Source organism: Zerene cesonia, chromosome 27, assembly GCF_012273895.1.
Source record: "Zerene cesonia ecotype Mississippi chromosome 27, Zerene_cesonia_1.1, whole genome shotgun sequence".
NCBI lineage: Eukaryota > Metazoa > Arthropoda > Insecta > Lepidoptera > Pieridae > Zerene > Zerene cesonia.
In genome coordinates, this window is record NC_052128.1 from 3,263,032 (window position 1) to 3,282,697 (window position 19,666).

A 19,666-nucleotide genomic window follows, 5' to 3' on the forward strand; every position below is an offset into this window, starting at 1 on the left:
TTTTTTTATGTCACAGTCGGCAATGGAGCTGGTGGGTCGCCTGATAGTAAGCGCTACCACCGCCCATGAACATTCGTACAAATGGATTGCCGACTTTTTGGGAAGGGATTAGGAAGGGATTGGCGAGAGGAATAAAGGAAAGGACTGGGAAGGGAAGGAAAAGGATATGGGCCTCCGGCTCCCCCACTCACGAAACGAAACACAGCAGAATGCTATTTCACGCCGGTCTTCTGTGGGGATGTGGTACTTCCCCGGTGCGAGCTGGCCCAATTCGTGCCGAAGCGTGCTCGACTACCACATTTAAAATCCTAATCTTGGATCACGTTACTGTGTCTGGTATTAAAAATTCATACACGTTAAGCCAATAATTTTATTAACTTACTCTATAAGGCAAAATTGTTTTCAAAAAATCTATCTAATTATTATCAAAGCATATGATTAATACATTTCTCACAAAACTCACTAACGATATGCTAATACATATTTCCAGATAATTTTTACGCCTCGCCGCATCTCGGCGATAAGTCGGTGCCTTTGCGCCCACGCACCTGACACTGTCGTTTGTTAAATACAGTATCTTTTTATAACGTGCTCCGATTGATACGGTTAGACCAGAGCCTGTTCTGAGTTGATATATAATGGCTGTATTGTCTAACGACGTTGTTTTAATGTCATTGCGTAACAGCTGTAGGTGATTTTAATTTGAACTTGGAAAAATAGTATTATAATATAGTAGGTTTTGCCCGCGGCGGTTAAATCCGGAGTAGCTTAAAAGATATTGTACATATAAACCTTCCCCTTGCATCACTCTATCTATTAAAAAAAAAATCAAAAAATTGCGAAGTTTTAAAGATAAAAGCTATATTTATTTGTTTATTGGTTAAGATTCCATTCAAACATAACTCCATAGATTAAAAAAAATCTTAACAATTTAATTCTTTATCTGAAATATGTAACATAGACTACTTTTGGGCAAGGCAGGGACAAGTACATAATGATAAACGCGTGCTAATAATACGTGCTTTTTTAAGAAGGTTACATGTAATTTTAAAATTTACCCAAATCCGATAAGCGGGTCAAAATTGTCATGCGTTAAAATTGCTATGTAACATGACAGCCGACTGCACTCCTAGTAGTATGGTTCTTGGCCATGGGTATATATACGATGACGTTTCATTTTAGTTGTTAACACGTAATGCAGAAACTGTGGTTTAAAATTTTATCATTACCAAAATTCTATCTAATCTCTATTCTATCTTCTTCTTTCTATTATATCTTCTATCTAGCCTTATTACGTTCTATTGTGAGCTCGGTAGTCGAAACTAAAATTATTTTTTGTTTATTGTTATGTTACAAGTTCCAATTGTTATATGTTAGTGACTTTAATTTAACAATTTGGCTGAAATTTGGCATTGACTAAGAAAGCATTCTGTGAAATTCTACCCAAAGGTATAAAATAGAGGATGAAAGTTTGTACCACGAAAATTTTGATCACGCGAGCGAAGCTACGGGTAAAACAGCTTTTGACATATAGTAAGACCAATTTCAAGGTATCGTTAACGTTATGTGTTAAATAGTTAACGTATTTAAACATGTACGTATATAAACTTATAAAACTCAAAATAAAATATCAATTACAAGCGATAAATTGATAGCGTGATATTCATTCCAATTGTACCATTAACCATAACCGTGTAAGATATCTCAAATAAGTGTTAATTTTCAATTTAAAATGCGGATAAGAATCTTGACTGAGATTTTATAACTTTCTATTTATATGAAACGATTTTAACATATTTGAGAATCAATTAAGTAAACTATAATAAATATGTTTGGGTTTTAACGGTCGAAAAACAGTTAGTGTGGCATTAAAACTGCGTGTGAAGCGATATGGGCATTTAGGCTTGAATATTAAAAACCTTATGTGTTTTACTATTCTGATTGATAGAGATTCATATGTTAATATCAAATCCCCCAGCTGGCTGTTAATGCTTGTTGTGTAGGCAAAGATGATAAATACGAAAGAATATTTATCTATGTATAGTTCGATCAACGTAGCATATTGTATTTACTAATTCATAGAATAATACAATTCTTTCGAATAGTAAGGCATCCTTTATAATATGCTTTTATAAGTTTCATCTGTACGTACGCTTGTATGTAACCGACACCCTCGGACTCGATATTGATGCATTAACGGACAGATTTAATTCACTATGTATACTCATGATCCTTCATGCAACAACGATCCTTCCTTGACCATACAATTTCATGAGTTTATCTTACTATCCTCATTAGCATCAGCAGGATTATATAGCAAGTGAGACAATTTAGTAGATTCTATTATTAAAGCGTTTTTTTTTATATTTTTACATATAATAATGGTCTAATGTGTCTATTACATGCCTAGTACATGTTTTTGTATATTAAATCATATTCTTTATTTTCTGCTTTGGTGTACAATAATATGTTTAATAAAGAATAAAACACTAATTGTCATTATGTGATTGCACTCTAAGAGCCATGCAACACACGCGGGCAAATCCGTGGGAAGAAAACTGGCTTATAATAACCCACATTATAATATCCTACTAATATTATAATCCTACTCATATTATAAATGCGAAAGTTTGTAAGGATGTGTGTGCGTTTGTTGCTCTTTTACGCAAAAACTACTGAATCGATGCAATGAAATTTGGTACGTAGACAGCTGGACAACTAGAATAACATATAGGCAACTTTTTACCCGATATTCACCGATGAAACCGCGGGGCGCAGCTAGTATAACAATAATTGCGAAGTGATATGATTGCTAACATAGTTAAGCTTATAATACACGAAACTCGTACCATTGAAAAGGTGATAATTCAATTATAACCGATACAAGTTATCCTCGTGGTCAAATATCGAGCACCGCAGGCAATCTCAACGATTAGTCAACTGCGTAGGATGTTGTATTGAACAAGTGCGTGCGCGAACACGAACGAACTTTCACTTATATCTTTACTCTTAAGCTTCGCTGGAAGATCCGAAGGACCGACTGAAGTTGATATTAAGTACTATTAGGGGAGACCTAGGTTATGGTGTATATTGATATTGATCAGAGAATGATGGTGTTTAAGGTTACGTAGCCAAAGAGTAAACTGATACCCTGTCCGTATGTCTGTCTGTCTGTCCATCTGTTTCATGAGATAGTTAGACAGTTGACATTTTCATAGTTGATGTATTTATCTTGTCTATAACAACAAATGAACATTAACAATTATAAATCCTTAACAACGATTAGCACGGACGTACATTAGGTGGATACCCAAATTTTGTTTGTAATTCGTACGACGTTCAACTCGCATTTGACCTATTTTATGATTTATTTCCAAGATATTATTAAATTTATTCTGAGATTAGAACCTTTATACTTCATAATTCTTTGTTGTGTTAAACCACTATACAACAAGGCTGAGTATATAACATAATAGCTACGCAATAGTAAAACCAAGTGTAGTGACATTTTAATGCTGTATAGAAAGGAAATATTGAATAATAATTTAAAGGATTTTATCTGCGTTTAATATAGAAACGCGAACGATGCGCTTGACCGGTTCGATTAAGAAATATACAAAGCCGGCGAGTTTATTACAATAGCTCTATAGTAGGCTGTTTATTTTTATTAACCGCCTAAAGAACTTGTTGACTTTTATATTGTGTGGACAAAAATGTCCTACACCCACGGAAAATATTGTGAAACATAGTAAAACTAGCCGTAGGCGATGTTGGGAGCTTATGTAATTGAATTATTGTTGTTTAGATTGTTGGATATTTTATTAATTTATACACAAATGACCCCATGATCATGAACAAATTTTGAATACGTTATTTCTATTAAAACGTCATCGCTTAAGTCTTTTTTAAAATTTAATAAAGATTTTTTTTAAGTTTATCATTAAAATAGCACTTCTGCATATTTATTTAAATTCACATTACACTATTTCAAAAGAGTCGGGGAAAAAACAAATCAAACAAACCAATCCGAATATTAATAACAGTTTCATTAGAGGCCACAAAAAACAACGAAACAATACATCAAGCAAACTGTATAATCTAAGCTCTCAATTCGTCAGTTAAGTGATGACTATTGTTTTTTTCACTTAACAGTGTTAAGCCGACGTTTCTATCGCGTCCGCCCTTACCAGTTAAACTCGATAGCGAGTCACTTTCTCGAACGAGAGGAAATGAAAACAAAGCTTCCTTGATTCTCGTAACGCGGTCCTGTTTATTTATGATTTAACTCTGTTATATCGTGTTTTATTATGTGCCTGTAGAAACTGCATGTTTTACAAGCCGATTATGTATTTTTTATGGGCTCTTATTTATCTGCTTTGATTTTAAAATAAACTCAATGTACGGTTTACGTGTAACAGCGATTTTCAATAAATTTAAGCACAAAGTACAAACAGAATGGAAAATCGTTAATTTGTTTATAATTATCATAATTATTATTATTGAAATAATAACGCCTACATGTATATTCATTAGATGAATTATTATGAACGCATCTTTCATTTTGATAATAGCGATTCGTGAACAATTAGTAGCGTCTAACAGTGATGAGTTGGACAGGTGCGCGCGCGCATTATGATTGAGCCATTGTTTCCCACGACCCTTACGCTCACCGGTATCTTACTATCTCGGAGTTTGATTGGTGCAGTTGCTAGATATAACAGTTAGAGGAAAAGTGCGGTGAGTAATACTTACCTATAGTTCGGTATATTGCAAAAAGTATATAAACGCTTAACAATCTCTTGAATGTAAAAATGATATTAAATAATACGGAAACATTGTATAGATATTGGAACTTTTGTTTATATAATTACGATCTATTCAAACAATAATATTAATATGAAGAATAAAGAAGAGTCATATATTACATATAAAATATATTTCTATGTGAAAGTATCTAGTATCGTCAACTAAAGCATTTTATCTAAATTGATTTTTTATCGTGGACTAGTTTACTAAACGTTATCTACAAGACAATGATTTAAATTAACATAATTTAATTATATTGAATGTCGCTTTCCAAACTTCGCAACCAAACGCAAAACAGAATTACATAACGTAATGAACAACGTTTCCCACACCTCAGTCATTTGTTACTTCTCGTATTTACCGGCCACTAAATAATGGGGAAATATGTAAGTTTTAGTATTGTAGTATTAATGGTTAGGCGTCCTACTGTGTGATGGACGCGTACAGCTGTTAGCGTGTCAATGAACTGTGGTATACTAGCCATCCGTCCTGGTTTCGCCCGGTGATAGGGTTGTATTATCTTAATTAGGGTCAAGTTAAATCTTTATGGTATAAATTTTGATCGCTTTTCAGAGTATCATATCCAAAGAGTAAAACAGAACCCTATAGCTAAGACTTCGATGTTTGTCTGTCCGTGTGTAAATAGGCAGGCAGGCCATGTATATCATGAACCGTGGATTAGATAGGTTTATATTGGCGCTACAAAAAAATCGAGGTAAAGCAAAGTTTGGGATTGTCATAAATTGGATGGGTGGCTATTATTTTTACATCTGCTCTCTAACTTATTTGTACAGAACCCTTAGTGTTGTGAGTCTCACTCGTACTTGACTTATTAAGGAATATAACGAATATTACATGTTTCTGACGAAAACTGCTGACGGAAACATCGAGTTATGGACGCTTTCATAAACTCGAGATTTTTGTTCCAAAATCTTGTCATTAATTTGATCCCCAGTTTCAAAATAAATTCTACCGCAATATAAAAAAACTAAAACGCATTACGATTAAACAAATCATTCCAACGATTAGGAAATACTTGCTAAGTCTTACCTACTTAGAATTATCGTTAGCTTAGCAGTAACTACTGACGGTAACACAGTAATAGTGAATTTGTGTCTAAAGTTATCCATTATTACTGCTTTAAGTGTCCATTTACAATAAAATAGTAACATTTAATTTTTTACCTTAAAATAATTAGTTATAAGACGAATAAAACTATGATTCAATCACTAGTTAGTTAACCTATTATTTGCTTATAGAGATAAATGTTGAATTTTTTTTAAATTATCTAATGAGTCTCAATATTTCAGATGATGTATAAAAGATCTCTTAAAATAAAAATCTTTGTTTTTATTTAACAAACTATCAATGTAAAAGTACAACACAATAACTTTACAAATAAAAAAAATAATAAAAAGTAGCCTGAAATATGTTTCATATAAGTATATAAGTATTATTCAACTGGCTTCAAAAAAAAGGAGGATTTCTATTTGACTGTATTTTTTGTGTTTGTTCCATTTCAATCTATGACTATATTTTTTTAAGCTGTTGGATTATATGTTCTTATTTAAATTTCGTGTAGTTGTGACAATTTGAAGACTAGCTTTTTATTAAAAATACTTCTTTATACATCATCAAATTACAATTAAAATAATTCTTCAACAACATCCTCAATTACATCTATTACTCATGTATACTTATAGGTATTCAAAATCTTATTACAAATCACCTAAAAGATGACTGCATAAGATACGAATATAATTTATATATAATTATTAAATCACGAATTACACTACAATAATAATTAAGGATCAACAATAGCTTTAAACGTACATAATATATTTTCAATGCTGATACAATGGTCCGTAATAATTTATACAATATTCACTCACATCGTAATACATAGAAAATTATTGTTTACGTAGTCACGATTCGCAAATCGACTCTCAAGGAAATCTTATGATGACCTGTAGTTGCATTATGAAAACATTAATGATATTGAATGTAAATAAAAATTACAATTGATTAAGATATGATTGTGAGAGAGAGCATTTTACCAGACTAATACAAATATTTTTTATAAATAGGCAAAGTATAAGTGTGAAATTAAAAAATATGAAAAATAAATAGTAATACCAAAATACAAAGGGTTTTTAATTACAGTCATTATAGCACAACTGTATTTAGTTTAATATAATTAGTGTTTAGTTTCTAAAAAAATCGTATATTTTTCATCGATTCTACTAACAATATATGCTGTTATCTTATACTTTGTATCGTACAATAAACGACCAAATGAAACCAATCTTAACCGCATCTTAAGCGGTTCCATAATCACGTCAATACGCAAGATAACCAGCTAGCACACATTAGAAATTGTTCAGCTCGTAATTCTAATAAGGCCATTAGGCGGAATGTACTAGGCCTATAAAGATAGATGCAATAATATTGTAAAGGAAGACAGTACGCAATGGCTAGCCGTTATTCAGGTGTACTTATAACCTCCGGGTGTGCGATGACACTAATTACAGGAAATATTTTGACATTTCGGACTGAGCTAACAATGCACTAATGTGTTTTGTGACGGATGGCGTTGCGATTTGTTGCGTGGTATGCGTTTGAGGTAAGCGAAATGTGTATTTCACGGAGAAACGCTTAGGAACAAAATTGGTGGCTATAAATCTGGTGCAATATTAATGGCTGATTGTTATTTTGAGAGATCTAATAAAGTTTGATCATACGCATAAGCTTGGAATAAAATTAGCTAGGAAATAAAAGATTTTTTTATTTATGAAGTTTAATTTGTATTTTTGAAGGTGTATTTTTTTGTCTCTTGACGTAAAACATATTTTGTTCGAGATCATGATGCGTGGAATTGTTTTAAGGGAATAAATAATAAATAAAAATAAATAATCTATCGCTATCTAAATTGGCTTAAGCCATTTTGGATATAAAATGAAGCCAACTTATATCCTTTTACAATCTCCCTTCTAAAATTCAAATTAAATGGGTCTGATGGTTTTAGCGTGACTGAGAAATAGACCTAGATCCATCCTCACATAAGCAGATTTGCATTCATACTAAAATTTATTAGACAACACAATTGGATATGTTCGTAAAACCATATTTACGAGACGTTAAACTATAAAAGCATACATGGTGCTCAATAAATATATAATACTTGCTCGTCCCGGATCCGCCCGGATATCTAGAATCCTGTTTTATCCCAAGGGAGTAAAAGTATCCTATCACCCAAGTCAGTTTATACCCTATCTATTAACCAAGTTTCGACAAAATCCGCAGTCTGTAGTTTCGGCGTAATTGACGAACCAACATCCAAACAAAATTTCACAACTATAATATTAGTGCGATTTCGTGAATAAACCTTTAATTTTAACAAATAATTTTACGCGTAGTCGAATGTTTATTATAATCCGAATAACCACTTAAGAAAAACATATTTTACGTCAAAGCACAATCAAGTTAGGTTTAGCAAGACACAGTAGGGACGAATGCCTTATAGGGCATCTAGGCTAGCTAAAAAGTGGAACGTCGCTTGCGCATATATTGTATACTAATTAATTGCTACAAAGGTTTAGAATTTTATGTTTTATGCATCAATTTTCAACCATATGTCATCGTAACATAGATCACAGAGATATCTATAATATATTTTGGTCCTAAAAGGGTAAAATTTAATTATAGCTAGTTGTGATAATGTGACATAATAGATATACCTTGCTACTTGTTAGTAATTTGTTTTAAATTCTATTGAGGCATAAAAGGTACGAGGTTTAATTATTTATTGATACTATAAAGGTTCAGTATATATATGAATATAAATATACAATATATACATTAATATTAAGGTTTCAAAAAAAATTGTGCCCAGTTAATCTAATCCTAAAACTAAACGATTTAAAATCATCACTAAATGTACCTATATAAGGAATGCGTGGTAACGGAAAATCGACTGGGGAACATACATACTTTTATGAATAATTCCTTTGCGAAAGTCGGTTAAAAAATACAATGATATGTAAACTTTTGCTGGAAAGGAAAGACGCGATTAAAAAAAATCTTTGGCCCTTGGGACGTGATCCCTGAATGCTACGTATAGCATTATACATAGCATTCATAGCAAATGTAGTAGCAGAGGCTTTATACCACGTCCAAAGTCGTGGCTCACTTCTAGTATATGCATACGACGACGATGATACTATTTGGAATAAATTATCCCTCAAATAAAGCTTAATCTTTCGGAAATTAGCTTCAATTGAAAGCCGAGTTTTGAAAGAAATGTTAAAAGACCGTATTTATATAGGTAAAAAAACTGGTTTTTATAAAATATCGGAAATATTTATAAGAGTGGCAATAATTGCATCGAATGATCATTTTATAAAATCCTCACGAGTTTGACATAGTTTTTGGAGAATTAGTTTGGTAATTGTTTTAACCTGAAAACGTAATTCAATTAATACATTTTTGAAATTTTACTTATTTAATAAATCATTCATTGCGTAATTACACGTTTTATAGTAAACTAGCTGCACGCCCCGGCTCCGCCCGGGTAGTTTTTTTATCGTAATTGAAATAATATAAACTATCCTATCTCCCAAGTTGGACCGAACTGCACATGGTGTGCGAATTTTATTATAATCGGTTAAGTGGTTTAGGATTCCATTGAGGACAAACATTGTGACACGAGATTTATATATATTATAAATTAGTAACTTTTTGACACAAATTAGCAATTTATAAAACGAATTTATTACACATCTAATTCATTAATAAAAATGACGGAAATCGAAACGGATTCACCAGTTTTGGTAAATCCTTAGTTAGAAAAATTTATCATTATACTTGTATAGGAACTTATGCACAGGTTTATAATATGATATTTGAATAAAATTATATTTGTATAAATATTAAATTATCATAGTGTTATATATATTACACATTATATGTGTTTGGTATATATAAGTACAAAAGTAGGATAACTTGTTTTATTAAGTTTATTGAAATTGAAATACACAATTATGACTCAATCGCATTGAATAATGCCATTATTTTATATTCTTCATTAACATACGATATAAGCACAGTTAAAATTTTAAAAATAATTTATTATATTTTTAAGGTTTAATGTCATAATTTCCCTTAATAAATATCTAATTAATGCAGAATGAGATTTTTTTCATATGGTAAGACACTTTCTTTAAATATCAAAATAATTTTTATGTAAAAACATATATAAATTTTTCAGGTCTCCAAAGCTCAGGCAATGCATTTTACTGAGAATACCGTTGATGAAAATACAATTATTGTTAATATAATTTACTTGATTTTAAATTCACGTGAAAATCTTTTAATTCAACTTTAAAATTTGTCCATGTTTAATATTGCGCAACGGATTTTGATGCAGAACCACGCAGTCTACGAAAGATTGAGGGGTTTAAGAGAAACGTGTACATGACGTATATTACTAATAAAAAATCGTAATCGTAGTTATTTTCGTATGTTAGTTTCCCTTCCTTTCAATTTCAAGATATTGAACGGAGAGCAAACAATTCTGTAATTGATTTACCACTGATTAACAAAGCGCATACGGCCTAAATTTTCATCACAACTAAATACAGTCAAGTAAACGGAATAACCTCATTTCTAGTGAATTATGTTCACGTCGTATGTTGCATTGTGCAGGAACAGCTATTCAACCAGGACTTGCTATTTCGTAACATATTCGAATAAGCATGTTTTATAAACACCTGTATATAATGGCTATTATTTGAATGCAGTTAATGACTTTGCATTTATATGAATATTGAAAGGCCTATTCTGTTTATATTTCGTTTGGGATTTATCTAATCTAGTAGCAGATACAGGTCGGTAGTACGGGGTTTATTTCTATATAAGCTTGATGCTTGTGATATAAGTTTAGGGATTTGATTTAAGAGTAACAAAAAATCATCCGACAGAACTTGATAAATTCCGAAGCGTCTTCTGATATTCATTAACAGATTTTTATTAAATAAAGCTCTTACTTACACATTTTAAGGTTCACAATCTAAACATAATTATCGTAGAGATAATTAATACGAATAATTAATTTGTTTTAGTAAAAGAAGATAACGTTCCTTAAGACGAATTTTAAGAAATGATCTCACATTCAATATACATAATAATATAATAAATAAAGACAATATAATTAATTCTTTAATTACATTCCAGGGCGTTGCGTGATAAGTCACATTAGTAGAGAGGTTCGTCGAATAAAAGTTTTAAATTAATAAAAAATGGAATTCGAGATGCGTTCCTTTTAATGGGAGATATTCAGTTCGGTTTTGAACTTATTATTATGAACTGAAAAAAAAATGACATTCACACATTAAATAGTGCCATCATTTGAAATGAAGTGTATATTTCAGTATTTTCCTGTGTTTGATTTTACGCGAGTATTATACATTTGGAAATTAAAGACTTTTTAACGATTTGAAACGCGATTTATTCATTATATTACCAACCCGACGTTTCGAACACTTTACAGCGAGCGTGGTCACGGGGAGAATAACTGTTTCTATATGTATATTTTCTTTCAGGAATTTGGAATTATGGATTTATATTGTACACTATATAGCTGGATATATAGGCGGAACATGTCCGCTAGATTTAATTTAAATCAAATATGTCAGTTACTTAACATAATATATTACTTTTTTCTATGATAGAAGTATTGCGTAATTATTATAGAAGTATTATAAAGTCACATTATTATTTAAATTAACGAAATGTGTGTATATATGTGTAAAATAAAAAAAAATCATTACAGAACAAGTTTAATTTAAACAAAGCACGACGCAAATAAAGCAAAATTATTCGAGACTAATGAAAGTATAAATTAGAAAGAAGAAAGACAGCCTTGCGTGCCGCTTCGCACGGAAGGTGAATCGACACTTTATTATCGATAACCGATATATTACTCGCTCCCAGGTAATCGATACATTGGGTATAGTGTTGTGCTTTGACGATGAATCTTTTCTTGCGTTCAAGGACATTTTAATATATTAACGCTTGATTATGATAGATTCAGTAAAAGTTTTTATTCCGTATTATTTTATAAGATTAAATAATCATACATGAATGGGAAACTTTCTAAAAGGTTTAAAGGTTTTCTTTTTTATTATGGAATCCATTTACTATGAAATAATAAATGTCTATTCGATTTGCATTAGTTAACGGTTGAGGTGAAAATAAAGGTGACTGGTGGTGTTAAATAATCGTAGAAATTTGATGCGATAATCCTACTTAAGTGGTGAATAAAATAATAAATACAGTTCAAAAGCCTAAAAACACGCATTGAATGTAGAATCAACTGTCTCTTTGTTCGTATACAGAGTATACGTTAGGATATTATTTATGAAATAATTGTATCGTCACCTATCCTTGATAAGTGTACAAAGTTTCAATTAAATCTGTCAGTTGGAAGTGGTTCATAATCGAGGTTCGAAAGGAGTCGGTTACATACAAATATACAGATTATAATTAAAATAAACATGTTAATAGTGGAACTTAATCGAAAACATATAATAAGAAGCTACTAGAATAAGAAGCTACTGGGTTTCGTGCAAGGTTTTCTCTTACAATTGACATTAACCCGTTTTATCAAATAATTTCTGTTTAATATCAACTGAGATGTAACGTCATATTATGAATCGTATAAAATAGTTCTCATAAATAAATTAAACTCATAAAACCTTAAGATTCCATTCACACAAGCCACAAGGTAACAAGTGGAAAGTTTTCGACACCTTTCAACGATATTATTACTAACCTGATTCAGAATTATCTAGATACTGTATAGGCAGTGTAAAGTATATGTTTTTGTTACCAGACTCAATATATGTAAATACGATACTGAATTAATATGTTATCTCAGTTAACTGTATTTATTTTCAACAATGTCTGTATCTCTGTTATAGATACGGTAGGTAAAGTTTTATCGTCGTGTGAAAATATTACAATGTTTCTAGATTCGATACTTGTTTTATTCCTGGTACGTAAATACGCTTCAATCGTATAAAATATATAAATTAAATAGTTATAGAGTTTAATGTTACAAAATTATTGTATATAAGAAAAAAATTCAACAAAATAGAAATGTCATATTCTTAAAATTATGACATCTGATGATCATCATTAGTCACCACTTTAGGAACACCGTTTCGAGCAGTGGTGATGGAGATGATATGCAGACTCATTTATTTCTTGCACACTCGTAGTCTCGAACCCTCCATTTTCCGATGGGAGTCCATATCATCACAACTGATAATATACACCTGAATGTCTCAGATCGTTTGTCTTAAAATAGTAAACAAATAAATTGTTTACACTATAATTGATTTTAGACATAATTTTTATTAAACAAAACAGCGTAATGTTAAGTTCAATAAAAACTTCAATTAATTATACGCCTATATTTTAAATTCCATATCATTACTACAAATTGTTCAGCCGTTTAAAATCGTTTCGTAAAAAATTATATAATTATAACGAATTATGTTGTCAATGTCAATAAGTGCGTGCTTCAAGAAGGTTGTATTCTCCCGTCGTATTGTTTTAAACAATTATGCTCATTTTGGTCTGCGTTTTATGAATTTCCGAAACGTCAATATAAAATTTACTTGCATACTCTTTATTATTGTGTTTAAAATCCACAACGTATAATGGATATTTTAAATAACAATGTAATTATAATAAAAATAATGTTCGATGTAGCATTTATGGGCCTTTAGGTAAGGGGAGGGGGGTGAGAAAGTGTTTGGCTGATTATTACGCGCATAAACATAAATATCTATGGAAAAACTATGTATTGTCAATGTATTAATCATTATATACTAATAATTAAGTATTTAAATTATTATTTTTTTAATATATGTTAAAGTTCTTGTATATGTAACATTTTTGTGTATTAAGATAACATAATCTTTATTAATGTATGATTTAGTTCCACAAATTACTAGCGGTCCACACCGGCTTCGTCTGTGGTACATATGGTCCACAGTAATACTAATTTATTTTAGTCAAAGCTTAGTTAAGACTAAATTAAATGTGAGTCAAAGCTTAGCAAATTTAAGCATTGTTACTTGAAATGATAGTTAAGACTTTTTATACAAGTCAGTTTTAATAGAGCAATTAATAAATCGTAAATTATTATAAATCGCGGTGCAATAACTCAACGGTACCGCCCTTTTTTACGACATGATTTTTATTATATATGAGAGTATTTTGTTTTGAATTAATGTAAAAGTCATAACTCCTGCAATTTGTTCGTGGGTTAAACAGGCTTCTGATATACATTCGTTAATTTATTATTTTGTTTATTGTTGCCCGAAAAAACATTTCATAAACTACCAAATTATTTAAGATACAATTACTGTTAATGGATATTTATTATTCCTTATAATTCCATACAATTAATAAATGGTGTGTGAAATTTTACGATGAGTTTACTCGATGGAACATGCGCGAAGAAAAGACTTCAACGGGGTACACTCACTGCTTAAAATTTTTAGGCATCTTAATTTATTCTATAATTATAAAGAGAGTAAAGTTGATGTAACTTTTTCATAATGAGAGTTAATCAAATCAAACAGTTAATTAATTTAATAGTCATACAAATGAATTAATAACACAAACAACAAAGCTATGTAAACCAAATAAATGATAAGCAATTTCACATGCTATCTATACGCTTTATCTGAAATATAATACACAATAGTAACGTGATTCCATACATTATACTTTGTAGAAATTATTTAAAAGTGCGAGAACAAGGATTTCATTGTGAGATTGTTTGCCCGTCAATTGATACGAAAGGGTTAAGTTGCGGAATGGCACGGTGAGTGCGCGCGACAGGTTATGATGAAAGCCTCTCGATTAATTATTGTGTATGTTCTACTAGCTGACATGATAATATGTAAAATATATACGGTAATAATTGGTTTGTTAATTTTAACGTTTTTAAGATATACCTTCGTTTTTGGAACAGGTTATATGTTAACAGATATTGCATTTGTGAATGGTTGAAAAACTTCATGTTGTAGTGTTAAAGTCATACTTAATTGGTTAAATTTAGCAATGTATATATTAATTAAAACTATTTTCGGAAATAAAGTATTATCGGAAGTATGTACAAAAAGAAAAATTTTAATATTCCATACTTTATGAGGCGCTTGTACATTATCATTATATTGGTAAACGTGTAAAATGTTCCTGATAAGGTTATCGTATCAACAAAAGCGAAGTTACACAATTATTTTTTATTAAATGTTGGTGTAGATTTATGTATACTAAAGTATAATTATATTTCTGAAATTATAGATAGACTGTGCATATTTGGAAAAAAATATTAAAAGAAAAATATATTAAATCATAACTCGTATAAGCAAAACATTTATGTAATTAAAGAATTTAATTCTGAGCAAGTACCAGTAACCGGACTTAACGAGGGCAAACTTGAACAATACTTTTTGAAAGTAGGTTAAACAAATACCGTCATTAAATATCGAAAATTTTCTCATTCACCAAAATTATTTTAAAACATTCATTCGTAATAAACGGTTAATAAAATAACTAAAATACGGTTGTGTTAAAAAGTAATAAAATCGAACAATGCAAGACGCTTTCTTTCGTTGCCAAATTTAATTCATTTCAATTAACAATTATTGCAAATAAATTACGTACAATTCAATCTTATCGATTTTATTTATTGCACTTGGAAATTCTGTTCAATATTTAATGAAATTGAAAGAATATCATTCTTAATTTCAATATCTTAAAAGCAATTAAAATCTTTGGTTAAAAGTGTTAACAAAAGCGCAAAATAAATTAAAATATCACAGTCGTTCAATTATCAACACAAGGCTTTTCAAAACCTTTTTAAATGACAGTACGAATGTTATTTAATTTCAATTAAATAACGCGAAACATCTGAATTGAGAAATTGCCCGATTTGGGAACATTTTTATTATTTATTAGTCCGCGCACACAATACAAAGTATTAAAAAATTACAAGTTTAGATCTTCTTTAGAAAGTTGGAATTCATGTTGTAAATTATACACAACATGAAAACAAATTTACCCATTTGCTTTTAGTTTTGTGAAAGTGTGAATTTATTAAATAGGCGAACTAACTCTAAAAAAAAATAAGGACCTTCTATTCTATACACGTTTTTTTTTATTAGTAACTGTCTATATTACTTTATAATTTTAACTCATTTTCGTAATTTTCTTGTCTTTCTTATCTTTCGTTATACATTAGCTTGGAAAAACGATGAAATCCAATGATTCAAAAATGAATCTGACACAACAAAAAAATACTTGATAAAATTATTAGCTCCAGCATTATTTTATGTTTATTATGAATTTGCTATTTCAACCGGTAGCAGTGATTCAGTCGTCATTGTTTTCTTTTTATTCCAAACTGGATTGTTTTCGAGGAATTCACATTTCCGATACGACCTATTACGTTTTTTTTCACACGTGATTCTTTAAGATAAATGTCAACGATTCCCAGAAAAAACAATAATACATGATACCGTTATGAGAAAATCCAGATTTCCTGTATCCCAATTTATATTATAAATGCAATAGTGACTCCTCCTACCGTCTATCTATTTAAATTTAGTTAGAAACCTAAGAAAGGTAACTGTGAGGGAAAACCTTTGGACTGTCCAACTATATTTTTACTAGACTACGCCGGCGCAACCCGAAAGCTAGAAACAAATGAAGCTGTAATATTTATTTAGTTAAGTATTTAGATTCTCATAGCATAATTGAAGTAATGCAGTTCAGATTTACATTATGGATAAATATAATATCAATTTGATTTAAACGGTTTATTTGAAGATTTGATTTAAACATACATATCATAAGATTGCTTCAAATGGCAAAAGGGAGTCATAATATGCTAACAAAACCTTAAAAGTGTTTATTTAAAATGCTTTCATACACCTCTCGCTACTGGTGCTATAAATTTATTATTAAATTATCAATAAAATTTTAAAAGCTTTTTATTGACACGGAAAAGCGCGCCTGTGAGCTTTCAAAGCGCGAACTTTCTACAAGGAACGTTGACAATAATTTATCTACACATGCATAATAATGAAAACTGCTACTAAGAAAGTTAAATAAGAGAACTTTCTTTTTATTTATAGAAGAGAAAGGTAGAGTAAAATCTACCGGATGATTCTCTTAAGCTAGAAAATGTAAGGTTGAATCATTGAATCATTCAAAAATTTTAGTGCATTTTCTTGTAATAAATGCTTTGAAATTGATAGAAATAATATTGATGTATTATCGTCATTTGTGTCAGGTTAAAAAGTGTTTACAAGGAATTAGTGTTTTGTTTATTATGTTGTTTTGAATGTCAGTGTTTTGTTTCGTAAACTATATTATAAAAATTAAATTATACAAGCTTATTAAATAATTATTCACCTTAGAAAAGTGTAGTGTATTCTGCATGGGCACTTCACAGTAATTCAGTAAAGCCACCACTACACATTAAGGTACATAACACAACACATAGGTTTTTCGTCCACTTTTCACTACACTAATATTAATTAAAATGTTTCTGTATCACTAACATTCGTTCATGTATGTGTGTATGTTAAATAATATGTTAATATCCATTCGTGTTGTTGTCAGTAACATCGCGAAATAAGGGTCGCGCGATAACGCGCGTGTGTGCGTTACAACCTGGTCATAGGCTTGCGTAGACGCAACTGAAATCACCTTGCAAGGCCCAGTATCTACCTCTCGCTCTAAAATCCTGCCGTCCTCCTCTAGCGGGCATTGTGCTCGGCCTGCCTTACGACTTGACAATAAATTACCTATAGAAATCTAATCAGTTTAATAGATGTGTGATTTTTTTTAATTCAACCCGTTTTTAATGGCATCTCACAATGATCGGTGGATACATACGAACATTAATAATAGAGTAAGATTACATAGTAGTTTCGAACATTTGTAATATCGCGAATTTATTGGTGTTTTTTTTAGTTGTTTTCGTAACAAATAAGATGTTTGATTTATGTATACAGCTTCAAAGCATTATAGATATGCTAATCGCGGGAGTCCGTCTAAGGTATTTAGATTCTAATGCTGTGGAGTCATTATGCTGAAAATAATTACGAGTTTACCGTTACCTTGCAAATCAACTTTTTGCTTATGGTTTAAAAAAGCTCATTGTGACGCGGATTGTCTCAGCTATTGGCTAGTGATAATTGCAAGAAGAATTGCTGAATTTAATCGAAATCAATACATGCACCGATGGTAAACAGTTAATCTATCAATATAAAAGAAGGTGGTGTTAGTTACACGGTTTATAACTCAAGAACGGATTAACCGATTTGTGCAGAGGTATCTTAGGGCCAGGAGATGGACATAGGAAAGTTTTTATCCTGGAAATACCACGGGAAAGAGAAACCGTGTGAGAAATACCCCGGGGCTATCTATCCTGCGACTACGCGGACAAAGCCGTGGGCGGAAATCTATTGTAGAAATAAATATTTGAACCAAATATAAAAAAAAAAATTATTTGCACCAAAATTACGATTTAGGCAGATTTGTAGGTACATAAGTTATAACAAGTTTGTTTTTATATTTATATGAAATGAAAACTTGTGCACAGAAGCCAATAGAAAGGATTTAAAGACGTAGATAGATTAACTTTTTATTATTTTGCCATAACACGTGTAGCGATTCTAATTATTCTTTGCTATTTGGAAATAACTCTGAATCTTTATATGGCTATATAATTTTCAACTATATAGGTAATATAAAAACATGTATATTCGTACATATCTATTTTTTTCGTCAGTTCTTTTCTCACCGCAAATCCAGTAAAGTTGGCGATCCATTTGCACAAGTGTTTCGCCTATGCAAATGTTTATGGGTGATGCTGGTCTCTTCCAATCAGGCAATTTTGAGAAAACGGGCCTTCTTGACTTATCGTGTGTGAATAATATAAACGAGTTAAAAATTAAGAAATTTAAGAAATTTTCTTTGTGATCTAGTATCTTCCATCAAACATATTAATAGTTTAGGAATAATGCGAAGTAATTGTTTTGTTTAATTCACTATTTAGCATTTTTACCTATGTATCTAGAAAGTTTATGTTGAATTGTAAAATATATATTACGCTACTAATATATAATATATTATACTAATTTTCCTTTTAAGAGAATAATTATCTAATTTATTTTTTTAAGGCGCGTTAGTACATAATTTTTATTTAGAAATTGAAGACTAACGGATTTTAAATAGACGAATGTGGTCACTACGTTACTATAGCTTGTAAGACCATGAATTAAACGCTAACGCTAGAAGTTTATTTTAGAAAACGTGTTGCTACAGTGATGAAACATACGAGTCTGTGAGTCAAGTTATTGTATACTTAGAATACATTGTCCCGATCGGCCCTTTGACCTTAACTTATTTTATAGCGTAAAATACATCGACATGGTAACAAATAACACTATAGTACTTAATGACATGCCTCTCATTTATAAAGATTTATAATAAAACGTTATTTATATTTCGTATTTATGACGCTATCAAATTTACTATATAGAAGTTAAGAAATTGAGTGTAATGGACGGTTAAATAGCTTCTCATGTCTATTTATAATTTCGATAGATTTATATTACTGGATAGTATTTTATCAGCTTTTATATGCCAATGGATAGTATGTACGTTAGTGGAAGATTTCATTAAAAAGTGCTAGTGTGAAAGAATTGCTTTCCGTACACCAATGGAATGAGATTTTTATGTTTTTTTATAATTTGTAAATTATTTAGTC

The 19,666-nt window shown here is 30.5% G+C and overlaps 1 protein-coding gene across 1 annotated transcript in view; it reads right to left on the reverse strand.

Annotated features, from left to right (window-relative positions):
- LOC119837490 (transcription factor egl-13) overlaps positions 1-17,585 on the reverse strand; it is a 225,806-nt gene extending 208,221 nt beyond the window's left edge. The window contains exon 1 of the mRNA XM_038363084.1: positions 17,302-17,585. The gene's annotated coding sequence lies outside the window, so the exon portion shown is untranslated. The remainder of the gene's footprint in view (positions 1-17,301) is intronic.
- Positions 17,586-19,666: the final 2,081 nt, after the last annotated feature.